A 15948-nucleotide genomic window follows, 5' to 3' on the forward strand; every position below is an offset into this window, starting at 1 on the left:
TCAGAGAATAGTTCACGAACCGAAAGAACCTGTCAGAATAGTTGAGAAATTAAATAAAATATATAGATTATTTACTTATCGTAATTCTTATTAATATATCGATAAATTAACCGATATTGTAAAAGGATATAGTTCAGAAATAGACGATCATCGTCTTTGCAACGCATTTTAAACTGCGGTTCAGCCAGAGGCCGTTCTGCTGTTAAACGTTGTGTAATGTAAACTCTGTCTCTGCAATCGGCTGTCAAGGTTTGTCTTGCTGTATCATATAGATATTAATCTACTGCGTGATATAAATACTTATTTTTAAATTGTATAGTTAATTTATTATATAATTTAATTAAATAAAACTGAAACGGATTTTTGTCTGTCTATTTGCCTCTCTCTTCATTAGATGGCGACACATGAATTAGTATTGATACTTTCTGTCTAAAAGAAAAGTCTATTATTGAAGTTTACTATTATATTTGAAGAACTGACATTAAATTATAATTAGTTAAATAGCAAAATCTTCGAGGAATTAAAAAATGACGTCATCACGCTAGATGGCAGTATGTGTACTTATGTCAGGTTTTCGAATCGGCATTAATTTCTGCAGGTAATTGTACAAAATATTCGAAATAGTTATTGGATTTATCTCAAGTGAATGTTTTTGATATTGATTGATAAATAATGCCGAGAGCTTCCAGAGCACGAAAAAGAAGAAAAAGTTCTAGCTATTATCTATATATATATAAATGAATGTATGTGTGTGTGTGTGTCCTTCATGCATTACCACACAGTTTATCTGATTGCCGTGTAACTTTGAGAAGTTGTTTAATATACTCCCGTGAAGGTTTCTGGCGTAGTACGATTGCCATGAAGCTTTGGGAAGTTTTTTAATACACTCCCTCAAAGGTTTCTGGCATTTATCCTACGATAGATGGCGCGCGTTTACACGAGCATTCGATCACTGTGTGTTCGATCGATTTCAAATTGCGAAGACCATTCCCCCCTTCAAAAAATATCTCTATATATGCATTTGCGAACTGTTATTTACGATGTTTGTAATAATTTTTGTTTAATCACTTTATTTCAACTTTTTTTTTGTGCTAATTATGTATTCGCTCGAACTTTGTTAAAACCTTAACTGTATCCCGAACAACAACCGAAGTTGTAGGAGGAAATTCGCCTATTTTACCGATCTAGGAATCCCCCTTTTCCAAATTTTAATATCGACTCAAAATAATTTAAAAAGACAAATTACAATAAAACGGTTTATTATCCAACTATCAGAAATTTCACAACATGCCAAGGAAGAGAGGAAGGAGCAATTAAATAATTAAAATTATAAAGGATTAAAATATATATATAAAAATGGGGAATATCGCACTTCTGACAATCGCTGCGAGTGTATGGGCTAAATTTGGAGAATCCGTGCTTCTCGCATGGATGTGGCCGGCTCACGCGTCGGAAAACCTTCCGATTTATTCGTGTACGCACCAGACGAAAAAACAAAAAATATCGTGTATCCAATACAAACACTCCAATAAATAAATAGAATTGAAACGACACTTTGAAATGTTTTACCGATGAAAATGATTAATAAGTTTCAATAAAAATGATAAAATGTAAATTGAATTTTATCATAACGAGTTTTCTTGAATTTTGTTTCTTCTGAGATCGCAGCAATGCGATCTCAACGGTTAAACTCAGTTCAGATGGGACCTTTACGGTCTCTTCTGAACTATGCGTTCTAATAACTGATTATTAAAAATTGGTACTAGTTTAAAGGATCCCCTGTATCTACATCACATTCGGTCGTCAATTCAACACAATTATTATTTTCTAAATTGTGAGAACCGGAAGTTTGATAGGGAACATTTTTATACTTTTAAAAGAGAGTTTTAGTCAATACTTCAGAATATTTTTAAAGCTATAAAAAGATAGAAATTTTATCATTCTTGCCATCTTCATACTTCCCGTGAATCATTAGAGAAATGACTTTGTTCCTTCAGAAGTGAAAGTATCAATAACACTTCGTAGTTCCCTTAGGAACCGTGTGTGAAACGAATCGTGGATAATCCCCATTGTCCACGATTCGTTTCACCTACTGTATATAAGGTAAAGATCACCTCTTTCCCGCGCTTTTTGTCCTTATCCATATGTCAATAGCCACAGACTGTGTAGCCAATTCATTAAGTTCCTTTTGATTCCCGCCTTTGCTTTGGTGCCCCATCCCATAATGATATTTATGGGATGGTATTGAAAACTCTTCGTTTCCGAGAAAAGGTTCTCTCATCACGTCCATTATTGCAAGGACAGGAATATCGAATATTTCAGTGTAAGCTCTCTCGAAATATTTCGTAGTTCGCGTTAGAATAGTTTATTTATTTGAATAATCAATTTTTTGTATTATTCTTTAGTCAAATTTTGGTTCGATATATTATTTTTCACCTTCCATTCCGTCATTATTATCTGAAATGAATTCCGAAGTGGCTGTTGATGCTGTCGGGTCAGCATCGTCCAACTTTACGAATTTCAGCATGGATCTTTGTAGTTTTCTGTTTTCCTTATAATGTTCATTCTTCCACTTGCGATAAAACGCACCAGACTGACGTTTTGTTCTCCTATCTGACATATCTGAATGTATCTATAATAGTAATAAGTCTTTGCTTACATAAACTATATATTTTTTTCGAATATGTAAGGGGTTATCCATAAATTACTTTCGTATTCTTCGTGAAATATTTATTGTAATTATACAGTTTAAGGGAATAAGAGTTTTTTAAATTATTTTTTTTAAAGAACGTATATTTAATAGACATTCAGAAAACGCATAACATTTTGTCGGTTGATCCGTATATAAAAGTGCTATAAACAAAATATCATAGGACTACTTACTGATTGTGCTCGGTTCGAGACGCCATTGTTTAAACTTGTTTTCGTCGCGGGGCAGCACATTGGACAGCGGACGCGTACAAAGCGTGTCACGTGACATTTCTTAATGCCCTCTGGTCACATGACTATTCTCTCGCTCGCATCTCTGATGTGTTCCTGATATTAATAATAATAGATAACGAATAACTATACGAAACAACAAAGGTAAAACCGCTCGCTAACGACAATTATTCTATCATGATATATATTATGATGATAAATATCAGTCAAATGCAATATAAGATGTCTATTGTCTTGATGTAAATAAATATACTGTAACTAAATTTTGCGTAAGACATGATTAGGCCATTTAAAAGCAGATTAGAATTATTAGTTATTTATCGAATCATCATACGTTGTTATATGTTGATTTTAATCCATATTTAAAATGGAATGATGTTTTAATATTTCTATTAACGATGTCTCCAAACGTCAGCGAATTCTTCTGCGAGAAGAAAAAGTTATCAGGAGCATGTCAGACGCAGAGAGGAAAGGGTAATCGCGTGAACAGAGGGCATCGAGAAATGTCACGTGACACGTTTCGTACGCGTCCGCCGTCTAATGTGCCGCCCCGCGACGAAAACAAACTTAAGCAATGGCGTTTTGAGCGGGGCATAATTGGTAAGTAGTCCTATAATTTTTTGTTTATAGCATTTTATATGTGGATCGGAAAAATGTTATGCGTTTTCTGAATGTCTATTAAATATACGTCCCTTTTAAAAAAATAATTAAAAAAATCTCATATTTCCTTAAACTGTATAATTACCATATTTACTTTTTCCCCCATTGTCCAAGTTTCCGTAATGCCCTCCCCTCTTTGGACGTCCATTGAAATTCAACCCCTTGTCCGACATCCAGGGGCGCCGCTAGCTGTTTGAACGCCCGTGTGCAATACCGATTATGCCGCCCCCTGTTTAACTACGATTACCTATGCTGAGCTTGCCAGAAAGGCTCTTTGCCGCCCCCTGGACGTGCCGCCCGCGTGCGGTGCACGCCTTGCACGCCTTGCACGCCCGCTTACGGCGGCCCTGCCGACATCCCTTGTCCTTGTCCGATTTGTCATAACCTCTCCCTCCCCTTCCAGTGTGGACGTCATTTATGGACAACTCATAAAATTCCTATAACTATCCAAACCTTACTAAAACGTGGGTACCGACGGTTCATTTACGCTAGTGGTTCTCAACCGGGGGTACATGTACCCCTGGGGGTACGAGCATAAATTGAAGGGGTACATCTAACTTTCATTATAAAATGGCGTATGTTAATCAATTTGCTGTAAATTATTAACACAAGAAACAAGAAATAACAAAAATTTGCTTTAAAATATCCCTGTGTGAACACCGATTTCCCTTTTAACAGTCTAAACAACTTGTTTATAGACAGGCAAATCAAGTGGATAACACTTGATTTGCCTGTCTATTTGTGCCATTAGTGCTGAGTGAACATGTAGTCTAGTAAAATTACTGTTTAACCGAGTCGGTTAAACCGTCATTTTACAAGACTAACTACATTTTTAGACTAACTAAATTTTTACGTAAATTATAATTAGGTATAATAGGTAATTAAATTATAATAGGTAAATAATAATTATAGAATAGAAAAATTTTTTTCTATTCTATAATTATTGCTCGATAAGATTGGGTCTTTTTGTGTTTTTACTGGACTACTGGTATTAGGAATAATGAGGCCTGGATTGTACCCCCACCATGCAATGCGTCTCACTGCATGCGCTCATTACTTGATATTTATAGCAAATTTAGATGTCACATTTAGTTACAAAAATTGAAAGATTCATGTATTGTTCTGCACGTTATAAATTCGCAGCTAATACTTTCAAGGTCAGTACACAATTATAATCTATATTTAACAACGTGGGAACCAAATTTTGAAAAAATTTCTGAAGGTTTATCGCAACAAATATCCCATTACAATTTGTTAGAAATTATTGTAGAATAAAAAATTTTCTTTATTGTTAATTATAATTATTTATTTTTAGGAAATGTAATTCATGCATGTACTAGCTGTTACCCGCGACTTCGCCCGCGAAACCTTTGCAAGCAACCCCATTTATACTCAGTATTTTAACAACTATAGTAATTGTTATATAACACCTACCGCTGACAATGATGAGAATTGCCGAGAATCAAACGAACTATATTCAATTTGATCAATTTTTTGGGACGTTTACAATCGTTCTATAATCGAACCAATACGCAATAACAAATTCGAATTTAAAACGGTTCGAACATTTGGATGAAAAATCGAAATATATAAAAATATTTATAACAATATCTGAAATATTATTAATTTAATACACCTAAGTACTCGATGAAAACTAAATCATCTCCCTCTCCCGCCCGTGGGAGAATTTCGAAAAATCTCTTCTTATTGTGCATTGCCATGGCGTACCCTACTAAAACGCAGATAAAAACAAAAAATTGCATCTAAAATAGTACAGTAGAAGCCATTCTTCCGGTTAAGCCTTAATGCTCTATCTCTCCCCCGCGGGGGAATTTCGAAAAATCCCTTCTTAGTGTGCGTTTCCATGACGTACCCTAACTGTCTACCAAATTTCATCTCTTTAGGTTAAGCGGTCTGCTCTGGGCGATGATGAATTAGTGAGTGAGTGATTCATTCAGTCAGTCATCAGGACAAGCAATTTTATATATTTAGATTAGAATGACTTCTGTGATTTCATATAATATACTTATCAAATAATAATAAATAAATGTATGTATTTGATTAGATTTATTATTATTTACGCAAAATAAGTAATTCACTTTTAGTTAGAGTTAGTTTTTTATGGCGCTCAGTTATAAGGACTGTATACATTAAACGCAGTAATTATAAAATTTACATACAAAAATATAAGGGGTACTTGAGAAACAACTAATGGGCTAATGGGGTATATCAACAAAAAAGGTTGAGAACCACTGATTTACGCTAAATTAAAATAAATAAGCACAAAATGAAAACAGTACCTGTTGTTTATTCTTTATCAAGCAAAAGTTCTAATCCAACACGATTTCTTTGGTTAAATTTAAGATTTATGTTAAAAGTTTGTTTCCACTTCTTTCCCAAGACTACAAATATTCGAGTACAAAGTAACCGGTTTCAATGTATTTCTACTTAAGAAGTATTTAAATAATTAGGCTAAGAGATTGGGGAATTAGGGCAATGATGCCAGATTGGGCTACAAGTAGCGGATTGGGCTACTTTTTAAGTGCCCTCGCTACAAAAATTTCAAATTGGGCGACACGCTACTTTTTGGGCTAGTGATAATTATCTTCAGGCTACAAATCTTAAAAATACGCTACTTTTTTAATTTTCATATATAAAATCGCAAAACGCTTATTGTATTATACAAAAGTAATAAAGTTTTATTTAATTTCATTACACTTAAGTATATAAATAAAGTTGCAACGTTTAACAAAGATTAAGATACTTTGCTTTCGTTTTCCATCAGTCGTTCGCTCCAGTAGACAATCCACAACTTCACAAGCACGGAGGCGACATTGCTTGTGAAATTGTGGATTGTCTACTACAAGCATTATCCTGTTGGAATTGCCAATTTTCTCTCCCAATAAGTGATCCAAAAGTTATTAAATTTTGATACAACAGTTCTTGATACAATGGAAAAGGATGGCCTTAAAACTGAAAAGAAAAGCCGCAGTCGCTAAGTCTCTAAGTTCAAAAAATGAATCGCTTCGCCTGCGAATGACTCGCTTTGATTTAGAGAAAATTGATGCAGATACACCGAATGTCCATATACAGGGTGTATCAGAATGACGTTTTAAAAATTTGGGGGATTGTAAAGGATGAAATTTTGAACGTTTTGGTATAAGGAACCTATAATCGGAAATTTGAACTAAAGTGTCTACAGCGGTAGGAAGTGCTTGACCGCCCTTCACTTTGGTAGCTACCCTTCCATCCATTGACGTCATGTTATTGCTGCGGATGAAAGACTGTAAACACACAACTACAGTGGTCTAACTGAGCCTGTGTACAGGACGTTGTGTACTCAGTGCTTGTCGTTCTTCAGGTCACCCCTTGCATCCACTGGCGTTGTGATGTAAACACACAGCTAGTCAACGTGAGTCCCTTGTGTACGCAACACCTGTAGGAACAGTTCATAAGCTTACGGAGCGCATCTTTACAGCATTTAATACCATCAGAGGGGAGCGTGGCATCTTACGGAGAGTCGGACAAAACATGGTTCGTCGTTGCACATTATGTAACGAAGTTGGTGGTCGTCACACTGAACATTTACTCTAAAGTAGTGCAGCCACTGATTCGATGTACAGTTTGATTGTACTCTACTGTTTTGTCAATAAAACTTGTCATAAATACTGTATTCTGCTGTTTCATTCAGCATACCGACCTCATAGAACGTGCAAAGTGCAGTAGAAACTTTATACGTATCTCATTTCCGGCTGTAGGTTCCTTATATCAAAACGTTCAAAATTTCATCCTCTACAATCCCCAAATTTTTAAAACGTCATTCTGATACACCCTGTGTATGTATATACATATATTACAAACTTATTTCATTAGTAAAAGTGCATAGTTGCAAAATAATTCATTTTTATTGTTTCGGCTACAAACAGTTCAAATCCGCTACTTTTGGAGCACAACCACGCTACTTTTTAACCTTCAGATCCGGCAACACTGAATTAGGGACATAACTGAACCTATCTTTAGCAGAGTACAGTGGGGACTGATTTCTTCGTATTATTAGATGTAATAAAGACAGGAATTTTTCCAGTTCAATGAGAAGGACTGAAAAGGTGTAAAGTTTGGAAATTCCCGTGGACACCTGGCCCTACAACGTATTAGTTAGAAAACAAATGACAGACAATCTATTAAGTTTTAACATATTTAGATTCTTATAGCTATGGTGAGAAAAATTTAAAATTTATAACCCTGTCGCGTCCTTTGAGGTATACTAGTGATAAGACAAAAGAGGCATTTGACATTGACCACTATCGGTACTGTCGGGATTTGGCCGCCTGTGTGCATGCAGCACCTACCAGGACCGGCTCTGAATACATACATATATCCACGGAAACAGAATTTTTTTTTTCTTACTTTTCTGGGTTTAGGAGGTCTCAAAACGTGGAGATTTGCAAAAACTCGGAAAGTCAAATTTGACACGATAACCATATTTTCTCTTGTTATGTATACATCACAGCCGGAAAGTAAAAGTAATAACAAATTTCTACCTGAACACTGTACAAAAACTTTATAGAGAGTCATTTTGGTGACATCCCCTCTGACGGTGTCACCCGATGCTGCCCGTACCTCATTGCATGTGTGAGCCCGAGGGTTTACAGGGCGTAAATTTTTGAGTTTAACATATTTTTACATTAGAGGATGAAAAAATAATTTATCGCAAGTTATAACGGAAATAGAGAGGATGTCAAGGTAGGAAGGAAGACAAGTCATCGTCCGTTTGTTAATTAATCTACGTGCACGTGCTAATTAGTCGTCATAACGAGTGAACGACCTGTTGGCTCTGTGCCAACGACGATCGTATAAAAACGATCGTCCCTCCGCGCGATCATCTGGAAGGTCTGAATACAGTGTCTCCCGTCCTAGTCCTGTCCGAGGAGAAGCCGGTAGAAGACATAAGCCTGTGACAGCCAGCCAGCTTCCATAGTCCAGAATGATCGTCGCATACCGTCATCCAACATAATGTATACCTGACCGCCACTATAACTCTCTCACTCTAGAGCCTTTGTAAACTCTCTCCCGCGGTATAGTGACTAGGTAGATCGCCATTATAGACAGATTTGTGTTATCCACATTTAAGCATTAAGTCTGTAACTTCCTTATGTATACTCCTATAAATTAACTTTAGTTATAGAATAAACCTTTATTTTGTTATTTGTTAAACCCTGTCTCTTGTCTATCCGAGGAAACCTGTCGACTTACCTACGCACTCCCCACTCGTTTTGCCCTCCTAGCCATTCGAACGACTCCGAGATCGGGCTTCACCAGCCTGTGCAGATTAAGTGGTCAGTACCAGATTAACCCCTGACCCACTGCTTATCTCACACATCCTTAGTGATTAGGGTTTCTACAATGGGATCCCGGGAAATCCAAGATCCAGACTGTTTTTAACCCGGAAAATTCTTCTCATTCCGGAAAATCCCGCAAGTTTTTTAAAAGTTTACTTTTTTCTTACTTTGTGTTAAAGTTGAGGAAATTTTGCAAATAGAAAGTATAATTATTAATCCATAAACTGTCAGAATACATTGGTATTTATTAATTTTAAGCCTGCTTATTGGTTTTTTAAATTTTTGCTTATTATGACATGTCATAGATTGTCAATAATCAATATGTAGCCTATTTGTGACAGGACTCTGAAAATTCTTTACTTGTCAGAACCTGTAATATCTCTAATAATTGTACTGACGCTGTCTTAATTTTTAACCATGCCCAGTAGCTTCGAAAATTGCATTATGCCAGGTTGTGCAAATTGAGCAAGGATACAAACGAGTACGAAGTATGCAAGTATGAAGCTTTTCTTCATAAATCTGATTATTAAAGCCAAACGAATTGCAGAATTATCAGGCTATAAGCTTGATGTTTCTATTAAAGCAGTCGAGGTAGAAAAATCAAGAATACTAGAGAGCAAAAGAAGTACTACAATCTCGAAAACGAACTCGAAATCTTCCAGGCTATAAGTGAAGAAACACAATATCTGTCTTCTCTTAAACGTATTAAAGTCGATTCCACTCACATCAATTGAATCGAAAAGGGCATTCTCGGTAGCAGGACTTTTCATTACTAAAATAAGAACCAAATTGAGTGATCGGAGTATCGACCATCTTTGCTTTTTAAAATCTTATTATAAAAATTTACAATAATATTTTGTATTGTGTTTTATTTAAATAACAAAAGTTACCTTCTAACTTAGAAGTTTGATCTAAGTTCATTTTTTTTTCTATTTGTAAAAATTTCTACGTAACTCAAAAGTAATTTTTTATACATATTTTACACAGCATTATTAATATTATTTTGGAGATTGCAAGACGTACTAAGTTACTTAAAAATGAAAAATAATTATATCATTCGATTTTAAGATTTATTTTATATCTTAAAAATAATTAATTATATCCCGGGACAAGCAAAACACTGGGAAATAAGAAATCATACTAGTCACTAATCGTATTACGCTTTTTAACGTTTTGTCCCATGGATATAAGCAAAATAAATTTTCAATACAATAAAAATAAAGAATATTTCTTTCAAATTTTATGTGAACTTCGGGCATAAAACAGTTTTATAAATATTTTTTTAGATGAATCACTTACAAAACGAAAGAATTTTTCTGGCAAAGTGAAAAAAATGCTTCAGGTAAAAAGTAGCCCCCCCAAAGAAATAAGATAAATTAAATTTCTCTTCATTTATTGCTATCAACTTTGTGTAATTTAATAAATATAATTTAAAATTCTTTATTTATAATACCCGTTAATCGTAATTAAATTCTAGAATTTATGAAATTATTTATCAAATTTGATACAATAGTAATATCTATTTTTGTGATCTTGACTCTGGAGATTTTATATAAACTATAAGATGATTTTGCTTCTACTGTATAAATAAACGAAAGCTCTACCTATATCAGATTCAAAGATATCATATTATGTTTAAGTAATGAAAAATTATTTAAACAAGCTTTAGTGTCAATTGGAATGTTTGCAGCATTTTTGTTCTTCGTATTAATGTCAACGAAGAACGTCTTTAGTTATCTAGACATAAGATGAACATTTTTATATAGACTACCAATTACTGCACACCAGTCTGGATACCCCTCTGTTATATAAGGAGCCAGAGCAAACTTTTCTCTTAGGATCCAAGGTAAGAGTAGGCTACCCTACAATATACTTATTTGATCAAATCTAGAAATTAGTAACTATAATATAACATATAAATCAGTTAAACAATTAAAATAAACATGCTATTTGTGGCCATTTTATATAGCCTAATTCAGAGAAGGAAGATTGTAGAATTTTTCCCGATAAATTGTTAAAGCTTTACTTTCCATGAGTACGCTATTTTAGAAATTAATTTTCGGTTTAATAAAACTAGCTGATTTTAATTAAATTTATTTTGTTTACCCTTATAAGTATGAATCCTAATACTGTTTAGGCTACACGCAGATTATTATTATTATTATTTTTTCCTTCGGAAATATTTTCTGCTAATGATTATGTCATTTTATATTCGAAATATAAATTAAATTGAAATATTTTTCGTATATTTAGATTATAAAATAAAAGCTCAGGTGAGTCGTAAACAGTTTAATGCATCTCATGTTTATGGAATATTCGTAAATTTTATTTACGAATATTCGTATTTTTTGGGTCAAACGTTGACCCAAAAAATTACTCAATACACATAGAATTTAATGAAAAAACTTTATGGGTTAATTGTACATAAATAACCCCCGTTTTTTTTGCCTGGACCGCATTTAATCAGAGACAAAAGCTTATCTTTGTATTCTTTATTTACTTATTTTCTATACATTTCGAGTGCAATATTTTCTTGTAATTTGCACCCCTCTTCAGGAGTTTTACATTTCTATAAATTTGGTAAATTTAATTATTACATCGGTAAATTACTACAATAGTTATACAATGGTTAACTAACCTGTTTTAAGTTTTAGATCGACATCTGCCCAGTGTTGATGTTATGTCCCCTAAGGCATTTTTAGACCGTTTCCCCCTCTTTTTGTTTTCTTTCCCTTTAGCTCCTCCCATTTATGTACAATTATTTATGTACAATTAACCCATAAAGTTTTTTCATCAATTTTGAGGAAATATTTTTGAAAAATTGATTTTTTAAAAGTAATATAAAGTAAGCCGCACCATGGATATATATACATATCTATTACTTATAACACATAGAATTGTTTAATTAAAACTTTTCTTGAAATACAAACTCTCTTCAATTGTACTTAAAAGTACTTAGCATTAGTTTTCCCTAAATCTGACTATACTGAGACAGAGTACACATAACATTCAAGTAATTTAAATTAAATTAAATTTAAATTACAGTATTTGATTTAAATTTTATCTACGATACTATTAATGATTATATTGAAATTCATCTTATTTCTATTTTTTCCCTGATTTTTTATTGTTAAAAAATATCCCAAAGTTTAGCAAATGGGACATTTGTGGCATGCAAATATGTCAAAGTGGTTTGTTAACGAGTCTCGTTCTTTCAACAGATAAAATACTTCCATTAACATCATCTTAACACTTATCTCACTCATTTCCTTAAATTTTTAAACCGACTTCACATCCATTGTTTCATGCTCTTCTTCGTTAGAGGCGTCGTCACCTTTGACTGACCACGGTTAGCCATAAGTGGAAACGTCCGACACCTACCATTACACTACTTAGGGGTTGGAAGCACTTTTCGAACGAGATTCGTGCAGCAACAGTCCCTCAGAACAACTCAACAGTACAGTTACCGTCATCTTATGGTTCATCTAGCTCCTCTGGAAATTGACAGGTAAATGTTTAAACAGATAATATTCTAATTGATATAAAATATATATTATGTTTAGTTATATAATAGTTTATTATAATTTTAAATGTGACTATAGACAAAATTTGCATATTACGCTAAATTACCTTCGAATTGTAACCATACTCTTACAGATGAATTAGAGTCGTAATTAAAATATTTTTCGAAGAAAATGGTTATACTGTATCTATTGGCGACAAGTTAAACCCCTTTTTAAAATTTTATAACTTCCTGCCATTTGTCAAATCGCTTTATTTCACTTATTTTAGACTTAAATGCCAAAAATAGTTTTTAAACTTTACTAAAAAAGAGCTAAACCGTAATTAAATTTAACATAAATGATACGAGAGTATTGTCTTTCGTCATTGTTGTAGATGGTGTTTTAGTATGAAATCTTCACCTTTCACTTGTGTTTATTTTCTCAAGCCGTTACGGGAGAGGGCATTCGTGTCATTTGCAATACAACACGAACACGTGCACTACACAATAAATTTTAAGTGCCATGTGTTTTTACATTCTGGAATGTTGTCCTTTGCTCTGTTGACAACATTTCAAAAGAAAAACAAAAATAAATTCTGCCATCGACTCGTAATTAATAATTCTTTTTTTTTAACTTACGCTGTTTTGTGATGTAAAGTTTTTAAAAATATTTAATTAAAACTGCCATCTTTTTATGACATTTTATTTAAAAAAACTTTATATAATTAATAAAGATAAAGTTTAATTCTGAGGAGAAGGATGAGTTTTATAAAAAAAAAAAAATTATAAATGCTAGTAAAGAGTAAAATTTATTAGGTTCGACCCTACTCGAGATACGACACACGACAACCTCTATCTCCTCACCCCTCGATCTTTAATTACCAAAATTTAATAGCATTAATCCCCTAATACAGAAACTCCCTGCAAAATTTCAGAAATTTTCGACGAAAAACACAGGAGTTATTAAGTTTGAAATAGGTGACCAAAATCGTGCCCCCCACCCACATCCATTATCTATTATATTATCTATTGCCATGCTTTCTTTCCCTCTGTTATATACAAACAGAGCCGGGGAAAGTCGAACTTTATTAGCCTTTTTTGGGACAATTGCTAGCAAATAAACCTAATTAAAGTAATTTTTTTAACCATTCCCTCTGATTTACGACACCAAACATCGACTTTGAACAGTAAAGTAAGTGTCCAGGGAAGATAAAGTTGCTAATTGTTTATTTGACACGTCTGGTATGGATATAGGATCACTTCTTTATTTCGTAGAAATAATCTATTCAGATATTACATAACTGTTTACGGTATATGCGAATATAATGTGATTAACTTTATTCGCATATTCCATTGAATAATGTGATAAGGCGAATGTGTTGTTGCATGACACGATGCGTTAGAAATTATGCAAATCGCGTGTAAATTACGTTTTTCATTTAACAGGTACTATCTATATATTCGCTTTAAAATTATTTTTAAAAACTTGATAAATTTTAATTACTATAGGTATCTCTTGATTAATGCGATTAATAAATTTCTCGATGTTATCGCGTGTATCAAAATCGAATTAATCGAATACAGTTGTACCCGACAGAATAATCACCACCCGCTAGAACAAAGTTTCGGTTAATAACAAATATTTTTATTTTAACTTTAATTTTTTCATTCAATTCATCCGTAAAAAAGTTCTCTAAGATAGAAATGAGTTTAAAAATAAAATATCCTTACAGCTACCTTCCTTCCTTCCAATTTCTTCCCGCAATTTCTCTTCAACACCTTTTGTGAGCCCATACGTTTTGTATCCTTTAGTTCAAAACTTCCCGAACGAAAAAGGTTCAGAACCACATTTGACATTATTCAGAAGAATCTTCCCCGTATACGAGCATTTTTTATTGTTTTGTATAGCGTAATATCCTTTACGAAACTTAAAAAGCATGCATAATATGCGCGATGTGCATTATATATGAAGACATTTCGTCTTGATTTTATTCAAAAGAAATGTTGTAAAATGTTTTAAAATAAGCTTTAAAACAAAGAATACAATCTCTCACACATCGGGAATAATGTGTTAAATTTCACAATTTATAATCACATCACATTTTTATGTTAAGTAAAAACAGATGTTAAAAAAAATGCGCAAAAACTTTCCGTTTAAATCCCGATATAATTACTGTAATACAATAGTCATATTTTACTGTTCTGTATTGGGTATGTGTATTGTATTTTTTGAGTTTTTTTTTATGATTTATACATGGTAGGCTTGTACCGTTTCCGTTTCCGCGTTGGACAGGTTCCGTTATAGATAGGTTTGACTTTTAATTTATATACTGTATATACATAAATTGAAAGAGGATTTCAGTTTGTCCGAGTAATAACATACTGTATATATATGTGTGTATTGTTACTTTTCACAGATGTCATACTAAATATCTTCCAGTTACAGGTTTGAAGTAAGCATTTTTGAAGTTACTTTGAAATTTAACAATCCCTTTTTTAAATATTTATATTAAAGATGAAGGAATCTTGAGGTGCACATTAACAAAACTAATTTTCATTCAATTCTTTGACACATTTTGTAAGTGCGGTACAAATTTCAAGTCTAAGAACTTTCACACACGAATGTTAAAATGCTGAAGTCTGTTCATTCGTTACAATTAGAAATTTCACAGGATTTTAAATTATTAAATTAACGTTAATGTATTTTATTTAACAAAATTTAAATTATATGTAATAAAAAATAGTGATTAAAAGATCAAGGTCGAATTGTTACAACTAATTAAACTGTAAAGGGAGAAGAGGAAGTTACCGGGTGATTGACGATTGTTTACTGTACGAGTTCCGGGTCACCTCGTAACTTTCTCTATTCGTTTGAAAGAATATGTCCAGATGTTACGCAATACAAGTTTATAATATAAACGAATACAATGCGATGAGAACCGAACAATTGTTTGCTCGATAAACTGCCGATGTTTTGCATTGCAACATGTTCATCGATTTAAGTAATGTAGAATTCTTAAATAACTGTCATTTAATACTACTTCATTTTTCAAATTAGATATAAGTGAAATACAAAAAAGAAAGAATCCGTTTTTGCATTACACGTATTGATTGTCACTTTTTTAACCCGATTATCTTTTTATAATCAGTAAAACTATAGATATGAGTAAGAAAAATTTATTATATAAAATTGACTGAAGTGCAACATTAAAAGCAATTGAAAATTTGCAAATTAAACGCACTTGTTTATAGCGAAATCGTGGGAACGATACGAAAAGTGAAGTAGTCACGCGCAATTCTAATTTCCATTTCCTGTTCCTTTCGCGATTGCAATCATTTTTATTGATTTAAATCATTGTTATTACTTTTATAATTATGTAGTTTTAAATATCTTATAATTTAATTAAACAATTAATAATTATAATAAATTATGCAAAAGAAATATTCCTAAAGCAATATATTACTGTACTAACTTTTCGACATTAATTAATTCCACAAAGTGATTAA

The 15948-nt window shown here is 32.9% G+C and overlaps 1 protein-coding gene across 4 annotated transcripts in view; it reads left to right on the forward strand.

Annotated features, from left to right (window-relative positions):
• The first annotated feature begins 226 nt into the window (after positions 1 to 226).
• LOC111629451 (helicase SEN1-like) overlaps positions 227 to 15948 on the forward strand; it is a 29587-nt gene continuing 13865 nt past the window's right edge. Inside the window, exons 1-3 of one of the 4 annotated variants that reach the window (XM_023373357.1) lie at positions 2084 to 2323; positions 2406 to 3540; positions 12262 to 12447. The gene's annotated coding sequence lies outside the window, so the exon portion shown is untranslated. Of the gene's footprint in view, positions 250 to 2083; positions 2324 to 2405; positions 3541 to 9957; positions 10786 to 12261; positions 12448 to 15948 lie in introns of those variants that run through there. The other 3 variants (XM_023373355.1, XM_023373358.1, XM_023373356.1) reach the window with 3 other exon arrangements.

Source organism: Centruroides sculpturatus, unplaced genomic scaffold (genome assembly GCF_000671375.1).
Source record: "Centruroides sculpturatus isolate CEXI.00-Female unplaced genomic scaffold, Cexi_2.0 scaffold85, whole genome shotgun sequence".
In the NCBI taxonomy this organism is placed as follows: Eukaryota; Metazoa; Arthropoda; class Arachnida; order Scorpiones; family Buthidae; genus Centruroides; species Centruroides sculpturatus.